Source organism: Gossypium arboreum, chromosome 1 (genome assembly GCF_025698485.1).
Source record: "Gossypium arboreum isolate Shixiya-1 chromosome 1, ASM2569848v2, whole genome shotgun sequence".
In the NCBI taxonomy this organism is placed as follows: domain Eukaryota; kingdom Viridiplantae; phylum Streptophyta; class Magnoliopsida; order Malvales; family Malvaceae; genus Gossypium; species Gossypium arboreum.
Window position 1 is genome coordinate 97405590 of NC_069070.1, and position 14227 is coordinate 97419816.

Genomic DNA, 14227 nt, shown 5'->3' on the forward strand with positions numbered 1-14227 from the left:
AAGTTGCAGAATGAGATCACTACTTTCCATCGAATGGATGATGAATCCTTATACAAGGCATGAGAAAGATTTAAAGAGTTACTATGCAAAGGTCCTCACTGTAACACCCCTAACCCGTAACCATCGCCGAAATAGGTTAAGAGGCATTACCGGACTTATCACTCAGTTCAGAACTATTAATTATCAAATAACATTACACTTCGGTAAATGTCACTCATTAACATTCATTAGATACTTAAATCAAGCATACAAAGCTTTAATCATGCATTCGGGACAAAATTGATAACATATAAAAATTTCAAAAACTTATAAAAATTTTCAACATTTCAAACATCACACGCCCGTGTGAACAGGTCGTGTGCCTCAAACGCCCAGTAGACATGCCCGTGCTTTAGACCATGCGAAAACAAGGCATACATACAAACTAACATCACACGGCCAGAGACACGCCCGTGTGCCAGCCCGTGTGCCACTCACACGACCAGTAGACACGTCCATGTGTCTAGGCCGTGTCAAACCTGTAGAGTATACTGACTTAGTTTCGAAGGGTATCATAGGGGACACATGGTCATTTAGCTTGACTGTGTGTTGCACATGACTGAGACACAAGCCCGTGTCCCCACCTGTGTGGACAAAAATAGGATATTTACAGAGCCATCTTGCCACCCTTTAAACACAAGCATTCACAAGCATATATGATCATATTTCATAACCCAATTGGCAAACCTTTCATAACCATTTCATATGTAATGTATACCAATTCAACTTGTTATACAATTACCTATTTTATACCGTGCAAAATGCATTCATCTAACAATATATATCAATACCTCACTTGCATACTTTCATTCAAACATTACCTTACCAAAACATATCATATTTAAACACATATACATAACCAATATATAGCCAAGTTAAGCCAAATCACATGGCTTAAACATATCAATGCATATAAGCTTCAATAGCTAAAATAACTCATATATCTCATACAATCAACTAGCTTATACATGCCATATTATCAATTTCAAAGAGTTCAAAAATACCAATTCAACTCCTGGATACTGTGATGAAATCCTTGATGACTTCCGACCCGAGAAAACTTTCAAAACACTTTAAAATACGAGAAATAAATAGAGTAAGCTAATAAGTTTAGTAAGCTCGTATGAATAGTTTGTACTATATACCATTTAACAATTAATTCACAATTAGATAAGCAGGAATACATATAAATCAGCTCCATCAAAACTTAACACGTATTACAATAACAACTTGATAATTCCTGTAAGTATTCATCGGTCTTCACTTACGTATCCTATGAAATTATTAAATATCACTTACTTGTCGAGCATCTCACGTATACCTGAACTGATTCATATTATCATTTCAATTCTCGTAGCGTTATCTTCTCTGTTGAACCATGGAAATAACATCGAATATTATGTATCTTGCACACTAACGGGTATATACGTGATTAAACCACCTATATCTCGATTCACATATATAACATTTGTTCGTACGTCATTATAACCTATATTACCATTTCAATACAATCCAACCAAATTTGCCAAATGCATAAGCATATAAAATCATCAATAGTTTAGTATCATTATGTCGATGTAAACATCAAGTCACCATAGGTGAAAACAATAAATATTCAATCTCAAGTACATATAACTTCATTCCATATTTAATTCATTAAATAACATCAATACCATGTAATTAACATAACATTATGGCAATTAATTTTTATTCGTATAAACTATAATTCATTCATATAACTAGTAGTTCTTCCGTATAACCAATAATTCATCAGTATATCAGTAATTTATCCGTATCAACAGTAATTCATATAATTGGTAAGAGTAATTATGCTCATTGAACTACGTAGAATTTGGATAGATACTCGAGTGATACACACTAACTAAGTGTATTTATCAGTAACCCATCGATTCATCATCATACATGATCTTTTGAGTCATGGTCGGTAAGCTCCTCCTAAGCTGATAAATGGTAAGCTCTATTGAGCTGAAACGGTAAGCTCTATCGAGCTGAATAGTAAGCTCATACGAGTTGAATCGGTAAGCACTAATGAGCTGAAAACAGTAAGCTCTTACGAGCTGATATATCGGTAAGCTCATACGAGCTCTGGTGAGTCTGCAACAAATGCAAGAGCTCGACCAAATCGGTAACCCTAGTGACATGTCACTCGTATCTAACAAATTCTTACAGATCAAACTGGCTTGGTAATTCTCCACTTCATCATTTAAGCATTCAATGATCAATAATTCAATTTCTCAAATCATATATATATATTCAATTCAATTAAATATATATACATTTAAATACTCAATTCACATACCTAATGCATATTATCATACTGAATCTATGTAACGTATATAACATTTGTAACATTTCACTTACATTTATGTAAACAGTAATATAATCATATAATCGGTAATTCAAATTTCAAGTGGGCTATTCATTCAACTTATACACATACATTTTAAACAATTACATGTATTTAATAATTCGATTCTAGCTATACGAACTTACCTCGTGTTGCTCAAATAAAGTTATCGACTATTCGTCCACTTTTTGTTTTCCCCGATCTAGTTCCGGTAATTACTTATCTTAATATCTATATATAATATCAAATTCAGCATGTTATATTCCCTTTCTATTCAATTTGACACTATATACACATTTTGGAAAAATTATTCTTCTGCCCCTAATGTTTTACATTTTTACAATTTAGTCCTTATCACGTAAAATTGCAAATTCATGCAATTCAAGGACAACCCATCCTAGCCGAATTTTATCCATACTATTAACAGCCCATATTTTTAATTTAATCACACATCTAACCATGTATTTTACACTTTTCTCAATTTAGTCCTTAATTGACATTTTTGTCAAAAATCACTTTATAAAACTTGTTAATCTAGTTTCAAACATTAATAATCTATCATAAAACATCTAAAAAACTAAGCATTTAACAATGGCATTGTAACACCCCTATCCCGAATCCGATTGCCGGATTAAGGCTAAGAGGTATTACCAAACTAATCATTTAATTATCTCATTCACATTGTCAATAAACATAAATAGAGATTGAGCTGAAATACATACTAATATTAAAGTTATACGCCATTTTCGTGTGGCCAAAATATTTACAATTTCAAAACATCGTTATCATCAGCTTAACCTATACATGCCATACCGAGTCCAAAATATAACTGTACCAAAAAGATCGATAGTGTGATGAACTGCTGACGATCCCGGAGTCGGTGGCCAAAATCAACAATCTAAAAAAACAGAGAAATAAAGAACAGAGTAAGCTTTCAAAGCTTAGTAAGTTTTAAGCATCACAAACAACTAAAGACATATCGAAAATCAAAACATATATTTAAACAGACTTATTCTCAATTCAAATTACTTCATGGCCGAATACACATAAACATATACAAAGATTCCTCAGCACATATTTTTCTTCTACTTAAAGTTCATACGATGCACTTAAGTCAAATAATCTCATATATTAACAACATTTGACCAAATAGGTCATTGTTTCACTCGTAGATATAACAATCATTCACACTTAAGTATCATTCTTTAATACTAATAATTCACAAAATCATTGACTGAATGTACATGAGTACATAAAGAAATTTTAACATATAATTCATATACAAATATACCATGACCGATTAAATCATTCTCATATTCGCAAATATAACCATCAATCATATTTATATATATTCTTCTTTGATGCTAATGATTCACTTCGAAATCAATTCACCGATGAATACGTAATACGTACCTGAACATCTTAAATGCATAATATTTACTCGACGATGGTTTACTGCGAACATTCAATATCATAATCTTACTTAACTTACTGGCATTAAGCCTGTCAGGTCTTAGGACTTGAAACCAAATACCAATACAAGCCTGTGGGAATTTAAACCCGGTATAATACTAGCTCGAAGCCTGCGGGATTTTAGCCCGGACATATTTCTAGCATGTAGCCTGCGGACCTTAAGTCCGGTTATAATTCCAGCACATAGCCTGCGGACTTTAGGTCCGGATATAATTCTAGCACATAGCCTGCGGACCCTAAGTCCAGATAACCATCACTGAATGTCATGCATACTTATTCGCAATAAAATTCAATTCACATAACATCTCACAATCATAGTTCATTTATTCCCTTCGAATAATAGCATAACATGGACACCATTCATATAACTTTTGGCTCAATAACATACATAAGAATATATTTCCATTTTACTTTCCAAGCTTAACTTCTAATGTCTATTCGGCTTTAAGCCTTAAACATAATTTATTTCTGAATCAACTATATTCAAATAGATTCAATAGATCGCAGTACAGTTATCATACACATATCAAGACATTATCAATTACGTACTAAATGTGACTATTCAAAACATACCTCGGATATACTTGAATGGTTGCGAAAAGGCTACTCAATTACTTTCTCTTTTCCCCTATCCAACTTCGACCCTCTTTGCTCTTGAGCTTAAATTCAAAATTTTAAACTAGTCATTATTCGAATATTCAAGCATTACTTGAGAAATATAATATATATATTCGAATTACACACATATAGATCATAGTAAGTTTATAAGAATACATTAAGCAACTCATTAACAAATTTTTATCAATGTTTACCACATAATCACAAATTCACAATAAGCTGTCTTCCTAAGCAACAGTCACCAAATTATTTATAACTGGAGCTACAAAACTCCAAATCAATTGCTGTAAAATTTCCCTGAAAATGGACTCATATATCTTTTATCCATAAAATTTTCATAATTTTTAGTTTGTCCAATCAATACCAGATTTTTCTTAAAGTTTCCCCCTGTTTCACTATTTGACTAATCTGACCACCCTTTACTACGAATCAAATTTCTAATTGTACAGATGTCAAAATATGTTCTCGTTGATTTCATTTGAAACTAGACTCATTAAGCTTTAATTACATAGTTTATTCAGCTTCTAATTCCACTCTCACAATTTATGGTGATTTTCCAAAATCACATTACAGCTGCTGTCCCAAGCAGATTTATTGCAATATACTATTTCACAACTCTTTGCATTCATATTATTTAAACATGTATATCACCAATCAATTTCATCACATATCTATAATTTCACTTAAGCATAATCTCAATCCAAATATATCCATTTTCCATATATCAAGCTTACTTAAAGCTATTTATAATTTATTCATATCATTAACCAAATATAGTTATGCAACCAAAACACAAATCATACATACCTTATAATATGCATATCAAAATAACTCCAACCATGATTGGATATAACCGAATTTAAACATGAAAATTAAGCCATTTTCGAACTCCTATACTAAATCAATACATACCAAAAGCTAATTTTTGCATATCCGTCAACTCGAACCTAAAACCATAACCGAATACTCAAGTACATATTATCTATTCAATTATTACAATTTATGCACATGTGGCTAAAACAAATTGAACCATTTTGAACACAAATATCAACTAAAAATACAACCATTTCGCATGTTTATTATTATGCTTATAATTACATATTTTGAATATAAGCTAAATCATGACCGAATTATCACTATAATTGACAACATTAACAAACCATTTCCAAAACATATAACACCTCCAAAGACATCCATACAACCCATAGCCAAATGCATCATTTCAAATCAATAACAAAAATTAAGTCATGGGCTATGAAAGGAGCTTAGCAATTAACTCAATTTCACATAAATTATCAAGAAATAAAATCAAACATACCTCCAATTAGAAACATTAAGGCCGAATATCTAAGAACCCTTTTGTTTTGCTTGTTCTTTAAATTTCGGCAAAATGAAAGAAGAATGGATGAAAACTTTGTTTTTCTCACCTATTTTCTTTTATTAAATTATATAATTCCTCTAATAATATCATTAAATATTATATTACTAACATGGAATCATATAACATTCATTAGGTTATTATTTTACAATACAAAATACATATTTTTCCATCAACTTTCATCATTGTCGTCCACTAATTTAATAGTGGTCCATTTGACATGCAAGTCCTCCTTGTTATATACCATGCATTATTCGGCCCTCTAAATTCTTCCTATCACATTTTTAAGTTTTAACACACAAGTCCTTTTTAGCTATTTCCACATTCAAATGACAAAGTTAAGACACGATACTTTCACACATACACTTTCACATATAATAAGCATAGAATATAACGTTTAATTATTTTAATGACTCGGTTTTGTGGTCCCGAAACCACTTTTCGACTGGGGTCAAATTAGGGCTGTCACAACTCTCCCCCCTTTAGAAATTTTCGTCCCCGAAAATCTTACTAGCGAAAAGGTTAGGATAACGTTCTTTCATTGAGTCTTCTGGCTCCCAAGTCGCTTCTTCAACCCCGTGTTTGAGCCACAGTACTTTCACTAATGAGATTTTCTTATTTCGTAGTTCTTTTACTTCACGAGCCAAAATACGAACCGGTTCTTCTTCGTAACTCAAATCAGATCGAATCTCAACCTTTGATGGACTAATTACATGCGATGGATCGGATCTATAACGTCGAAGCATCGAAACATGAAAAACATTGTGAGTCTTTTCAAGTTCAGGGGGCAGAGTCAATCTGTATGCTACTGGCCCAACTCGTTCGGATATTTCATATGGCCCGATGAACCTCGGACTCAATTTGCCCTTTCGACCAAATCTGAGCACCTTTTTCCAAGGTGAAACTTTAAGAAATACTTTGTCTCTGACCTGATACTCAATGTCTTTTCGTTTTAAATCCGCATACGACTTCTGACGATCTGAAGCTACTTTCAGACTTTCACGGATCACTTTTACTTTCTGTTTAGCATCTTTAATCAAATCAACCCCGAAGATTTTACTTTCACTAAGCTCGGTCCAAAACAACGGTGTACGGCATTTACGACCGTACAAAGCCTCATAAGGTGCCATCTTAATGCTTGATTGAAAACCAATGTTGTAAGCGAATTCAATCAAAGGCAAATACCGTTCCCATGAACCACTAAACTCAAGGATGCAACATCTCAACATATCCTTGAGTATCTGAATTACTCGTTCTGATTGACCGTCTGTCTGAGGATAAAACGCGGTGCTAAAATGTAGTTTGGTACCCAGAGAATCTTGTAATTTCTTCCAAAACCTTGATGTAAATCTTGGGTCTCTATCTGACACAATTGAAATAGGTACCCCGTGTAATCTAACTATCTGAGAGACATATAACTCTGCTAACTTATCAAGTGAAAAATCCGTACGTACGGGAATGAAATGAGCTGATTTAGTCAATCTATCCACAACAACCCATATCGCATCTTTCTTGCTTGGTGACAAAAGCAACCCAGATACAAAATCCATCATGACTCGATCCCATTTCCATTCGGGTATCATGATCGGCTGAAGTAATCCCGAAGGCACTTGATGTTCCGCTTTCACTTGTTGACATATCAAACACTTTGAGACAAAATCAGAAATGTCTCGTTTCATATCGTGCCACCAATACTGACGTTTCAGATCGTTGTACATTTTCGTACTACACGGGTAACTAACATTCGGCTGTTATAAGCCTCGCTCAAAATCATCGAAATAAGTTCTGAATTTCTTGGAATACACAATCGACTTCTGAACCTCAAACAATCATTATCATCAATTTGAAACTCTGAATCCACATTTGAAACACATTCAGCTCGTTTAGCAACAAATTCATCATCGACTTTCTGAGTTTCACATATTTGATGAATCAATAACGGTTTGGCTTTTAATTTTGCTACTAACACATTATCGGATGAAACGGACAAGTGTACATTCATCACTCGCAAAGCAAACAGTGACTTCCGACTTAAGGCATCGGCAACCACGTTAGCCTTTCCCGGGTGATAGTCAATGACAAGCTCGTAATCTTTCAACAATTCAAGCCAACGTCTTTGTCTCAGATTCAAATCTCTTTGAGTCATCAAATATTTGAGACTTTTGCGATCCGAATATACATGACACCTCTCTCCAAATAAGTAGTGTCGCCATATTTTCAAAGCAAATACGATAGCAGCTAATTCGAGATCATGTGTCGGATAGTTTTTCTCATGTGGCTTCAATTGCCTCGAAGCGTAAGCTACAACTCGACCTTTTTGCATTAATACACAACCCAGCCCATGTAAGGACTGTAAATGACAAACTCTTTACTGAATTCAGGCTGCACTAACACTGGAGCTTCAGTCAAATAGGTTTTCAGTTGGTCGAAACTTTTCTGGCACTTTTCTGACCATTCGAACTTAACATCTTTCTGAAGTAGCTTCGTCATTGGTGTGGCTATCATCGAGAAACCCTTTACAAACTGTTTGTAGTAACCGGCAAGTCCCAAAAAGCTCCGAACTTCAGTAACATTTCTAGGAGGCTTCCAATCAAGTATGGCTGATATTTTACTCGAATCAACACGAATACCCGATGCGGATACCACATGCCCCAAAAAGCTAACTTCTCTCAACCAGAACTCACATTTACTGAACTTAGTATATAACTGCTTGTCACGTAAAACCTGCAACACTAATCTCAGGTGCTCGGCATGTTCGGTTTCATCTCGCGAATAGATCAAAATGTCGTCTATAAATACAACTACAAACCGATCCAAATACTGTTTGAAGATTCAATTCATCAAGTCCATAAATACCGCAGGGGCATTAGTGAGCCCAAACGGCATCACTAAGAACTCGTAGTGACCGTATCTCGTCCTGAAAGCAGTTTTAGGCACATCTGAGTCTCGAACTCGCAACTGATAATAACCCGATCTCAAATCTATCTTTGAAAACACTGAGGCTCCCTTCAGCTGATCAAACAAATCATCAATACGCGGTAACGGATATTTGTTCTTTATTGTCACTTTATTTAATTGACGATAGTCGATGCACATTCTCATGGTTCCGTCTTTCTTTTTCACAAACAATACTGGTGTACCCTAAGGTGAGAAACTCGGTTGAGCGAAACCTCTGTCCGTCAACTCTTGCAATTGAGCTTTCAATTCTTTCAATTCAGTTGGTGCCATACGATACAGAGCTATCGAAATTGGTGTAGTCCTAGGTACAAGTTCAATGCCAAACTCTACCTCTCGAACAGGTGGTAATCCCGGTAACTCCTCAGGCAAAACATCCGAATACTCACAAACCACTGGCACTGATTCAAGTTTCTTTTCTGACTCTTTACTATCAAGTACGTACGCAAGATATGTTTCACACCCCTTCTTTACATATTTCTGAGCCAACATCGAGAATATTACTGCTGGTAACCCGTTCAAATCAGTAGACTCAACTTAAATTATCTCATCATTTGCACATCTCAAATCAATTGTCTTTCTTTTGCAATTCACGACTGCATCATGTACGGTCAACCAATCCATACCGAGAATAACATCAAGTTCATCAAACAGTAAAAGCATCAAATCTACTAGAAAACAGAAACCTCGGATTATCAGGAGACATTTCCTGTACACTTTGTCGACTAGCACATATCGACCCAAAGGATTCGACACTCGAATCATGAACTCAGTAGACTCAACAGGTAGAGTCTTACTTGATGCTAAAGTCTCACATACATATGAATGAGTAGAACTAGGGTCAATCAATGCAATCACATCAGTATCAAAGAGAGTGAAAGTACCCGTAATAACATTAGGCGAAGAAGCATCCTCGCGTGCGCGTATACCATAAGCTCTAGCAGGAGCACGAGCCTCGAATCTGGTTGTAGCATCTCTAGACCCTCCCTAACTGCCACTAGCATTCCTCGTATTTCTATGTGGTCTACCTCGAGCTGTAGCAGTACTCGGTTTCCCACTCTGATTCACATTTTGCTCTAACAATCTCGGGCAATCTTTGATGAAGTGGTCGGATGATCCGCATCTATAATAGGGGTTATCATGAAATCTACAACTCCCTGAATGCCATTTTCTACAAAACTTGCACTCGGTCCTATCCCGACGATCATTTCCAACACTGGCAACTGAAGTGGCTCGCGTACTCATAGGAGGTCGATCACGGTCTCGTCTAGAAAAGCCCGAAGTGTTCTTAGATCGGCCTGAATCATCTCGAAATTTCTTCGATGATTGCTGAAAAGGCTTTCCCCAAGATCTTTTACGAAACTCTCTAGCTCGAACATCAGCTTTCCTTTTCTCTTTACTAAGCTCCTCGGCTTTGGAAGCTCGCTCAACAAGTACTACGAACTCTCTGATTTCAAGAATGCCAACAAACATTTTAATATCTTCATTTAGCCCGTCCTCGAAGCGCTTACACATAATAGCTTTAGACGATACACATTCCCGAGCATATCTACTAAGTCTGATGAACTTCCGTTCATAATCAGTAACTGACATGGAACCCTGTTTAAGTTGAAGAAATTCTTTACATTTCGATCGATGAACCTCGATCGATATACTTTTCCGAAATTCGCCAAGAACTCCCACGTCACCCGCTCTCGGGGTACAATAGAAACCTTGTATTCCACCAATAATAGGCAGAATCACGTAGCAAAGATATCGCACATTTCAGGCATTCATCGGGTGTGCAAGATAGTTCATCAAGTACTCGAATAGTGTTGTCCAACCAATATTCAGCTTGCTCGACATCATCACTATCTGTAGCTTTAAATTCAATAGCCCCGTGCTTTCGAATTCTGTCAACCGGGGGCTTATTCAACCTCATCTGATCAATTACCAGAGGTATCGTGGGTGCAAGGGGTGTATTTGTCGGAAGTGGGGGTTGTGGAGCAGCCGCATTAGTTCGAATGTATTGGTTAAACCAATCATTCATCACATTATAAAAAGCTTGTCTAGCCTCGTCATTTTGATTGCTCGCAATAGGTTGAGAGTCCATCGACGATGTCCCGTGTGCGGAAGCAGGCGCTATACTCTCTACATCATCAGCTACCGCTCGATCGGGATCGGGATCCATTACTATACAAAAACACATTTTTAACTGACAGAAATCAACACACTATCGTATTAACACTATATGGCATGTATAGCTAGACTCATATACGCTACGTTAGTCCTAGAATCAACTAAACCTTAGCTCCGATACCAATAAAATTGTAACACCCCTATCTCGAATCTGATCGCCGGATTAAGTCTAAGAGGTATTACCGAACTAATCATTTAATTATCTCATTCACATTGTCAATAAACATAAATAGAGATTGAGCTGAAATACATACTAATATTAAAGTTATACATCATTTTCGTATGGCCAAAATATTTACAATTTCAAAACATCATTATCATCAGCTTAACCTATACATGCCATATCGAGTCCAAAATATAACTGTACCAAAAAGATCGATAGTATAATGAACTTGTAACACCCCGAACCCGAGACCATCGCCGGTGTCGGACGCGAGGGGTTAACGAGCCAAGTCCTCTTAAAGCACCGACCAATTTGGCATTTCCAGACAGGCTGGAAAACTGCGTCACTGTCGCCTTAAAAATCATATATCGAGTTTCAAAACTCGGAAAATTATTCTGTAAATTTTCCCTGAATTTAGACTCATATATCCTTCCATGGATTTATTTCTAGAATTTTTGGTAGGGCCAATTGGTACAGTTTATTAGTTAAAGTCACCCATGTTACAGGGATCGACTGCTCTGACCTTCTCGTGTTACAACTTGAATATCTCTCTGTACAGGGCTTTAATAATGGTGCCGTTTGTTTCTAATGAAACTAAACTCAAAATGGAATCTGCACATTTAAGGTATGACTCCTAATTCCTTCTGGATAATTTATAGTGAATTTTTAAAGTCGCGAGAGGGGACCCAGAAACCGTTCTGGCCCTGTCTCACGAGAACTTTAATATCTCTCGGTATACTGATCATATGATCGTTTCGTTACTTTCATATGAAAATAGACTCGTCAAGGTTCGATCACATAATTTATTCACTATTTAGCACTATTCCTACAAATTTTGGTGATTTTCCCCATCCACGTCACTGCAGCTGGCAGCATCTGTTTTTAAGGTGGGCTTTACCTAATTTGTTGTCTCCATGGGCCAACTATGGTCTTGCCATTCATGGGTCCACATATGATCATATTTAGCCATTCCAATGGCTGATCATGTGACCAACACTCCCATTCCAATCCATAATCACATCATGAAACCATATATAATTACAAACCACAAATGGTCTAATTCCATACTCCACTATTACGAACCATTTTCGCATGGCCGTACACATATACATCACAAGTACTTAAAAATAACCGAGGGTAGTCCTATACATGCCATATCCGAACTCAACTAAAGGAGTACCAAAAGGGCTTTGATAGTGTGGTTGACTTCAACTTCTATGATCCCGAATCCGATCGCTAACGAGCAAAATCTATAAACAGAGAAACAAAGAAACGGAGTAAGCAATTTATGCTTAGTAAGTTTGAGCCATAATATACACACAACCAAAGCATAGCATTCAAGTAGCTAAACAATAATTCATATGCACAATTTCTCAAAGACATGCTTACTTCACAATCCCAACTCTTATATTCATACACAAATAACGGCCTAGTTAATGCCGATAGCTCATTTATCATTAGAGCGAATATTCAATGCGCATTTACTCATAGTGTGCAAAGCACACAAAACATACCTTGTTGGGGATTTCACAAATGCAATAACTGAAAATTTTCCAGCAGCTTATAAATTTCAAATCACATACCTTCGGAGTTTATCCGAATATAGCTACTCGTTCAAAACACCTTCGGGACATAGCCCGGTTATGGTAACCCGCACAAATGCCTTCGGGACTTAACCCGGATATCACAACTCGCACAATTGCCTTCGGGCTTAGCCCGGATATCATAGCTCGCACAATTGCCTTCGGGCTTAGCCCAGATATCACTCGAACATTCATACACATCTTTGTTTCATTTTCACAACAAAACTTTTATGCACAATTCACTTAACAAAATATCATTTCGCTCAATGGCCATATACAAGGGCGAATTTCGATTGCTTATTACTTCATTCAATCGAATCAAAATCTAAGTTTCGATACTCGAAAAATTACCTCGGATGTTGTCGAACGATTCCGATGGCTATTCGACTACTTTTTCCTTCCCTTTATCGGATTTAGCTCCTTTTGCTCTTGAGCTTAATGAATACAAGTAGAAGTATTCAATATTTCTATCAATAATGTTTACTAGTAAATCACATTCGCATCTCATATCATCTCACTTTATTATAATTTATCATTCAACCTTTGAACCAAAACGCCATTATGTGGCCACATATACATACATCCATATATTTAAGCTCAAGAATTTTAACATAACATCAAGTGCTCAAATTACTCATGTGGCCGATTACACATGGTCATAAATACACAAAATCAAAAATAATTTCAAGGTTTTTCACACTATACATGTACTAGGCGAATGTACATGCAAATTTCACAACATTCTTCAACAAATTTCTTCTTTAAACAAACATATTTATCACTTTCTTCATAATCAAAATATCATGTGCAAACATATATACACATATAGGTGCATGGCGAATCTCAAGGTGTTCATAACCCTCTAAAACACAAATTTTACCAATCAAGTAACAAGCATAAATCATGCTCATGAATGCATCATGGCGAATACATCACAATCATACCCCATTGAACTTTGGTCATGGTTAAACAAAGAACTCAATGTCTTACTCAAGATTGCTACAAAGAAATTTCAAGAGTAGTCAATCCATCATTGCATGCATCATTAGCAAGCTTCACATTTAGCATGCAATGGCTTTAACACAATATCAACCTTGGCCAAATACCATTTTTCATGGCATAACAAGGATTTGAACCATGGCTAACATGCACATCAAGTTAGCAACCAAAACAAGCATGAATCTCATGACACAACCTCATACATACCTTAATCTTGATGCAAGTTTAGCCAAATCTCCTTCTAGATCTCTTCTAAACAAAGAAAATGAAGCAAAAATCTCTTCTTCCTCTTAGGAATTTCGGCCAAAGGAAGGAGGGAAAAGATGAACAATTTTTTGTTTTTTCTTTCTTAGTCTTTGCTCAAAGAAAGGATGAATGACAACTTTTTTTCTTTCTTTCTCTCTAGCTACGGCACCAAGGGGGCATCCATGCTCATTTTTTTTTTCATTTCTTAATTCTTTCTACATAATGCA

General features: G+C 35.9%; 1 long non-coding RNA gene and 1 other non-coding gene across 2 annotated transcripts; both read right to left on the bottom strand.

Annotated features, from left to right (window-relative positions):
* LOC128281665 (small nucleolar RNA R71) lies at window positions 1–107 on the bottom strand. The gene has a single exon (XR_008271919.1). It is a non-coding gene; the product is annotated as a small nucleolar RNA R71 (small nucleolar RNA).
* Window positions 108–12192: 12085 nt separating this feature from the next.
* Window positions 12193–12927, bottom strand: LOC128283870 (uncharacterized). The gene is made up of 2 exons (XR_008274253.1): window positions 12756–12927; window positions 12193–12422 (listed from the first exon to the last, which is right to left on the bottom strand). It is a non-coding gene; the product is annotated as an uncharacterized LOC128283870 (long non-coding RNA).
* Window positions 12928–14227: the final 1300 nt, after the last annotated feature.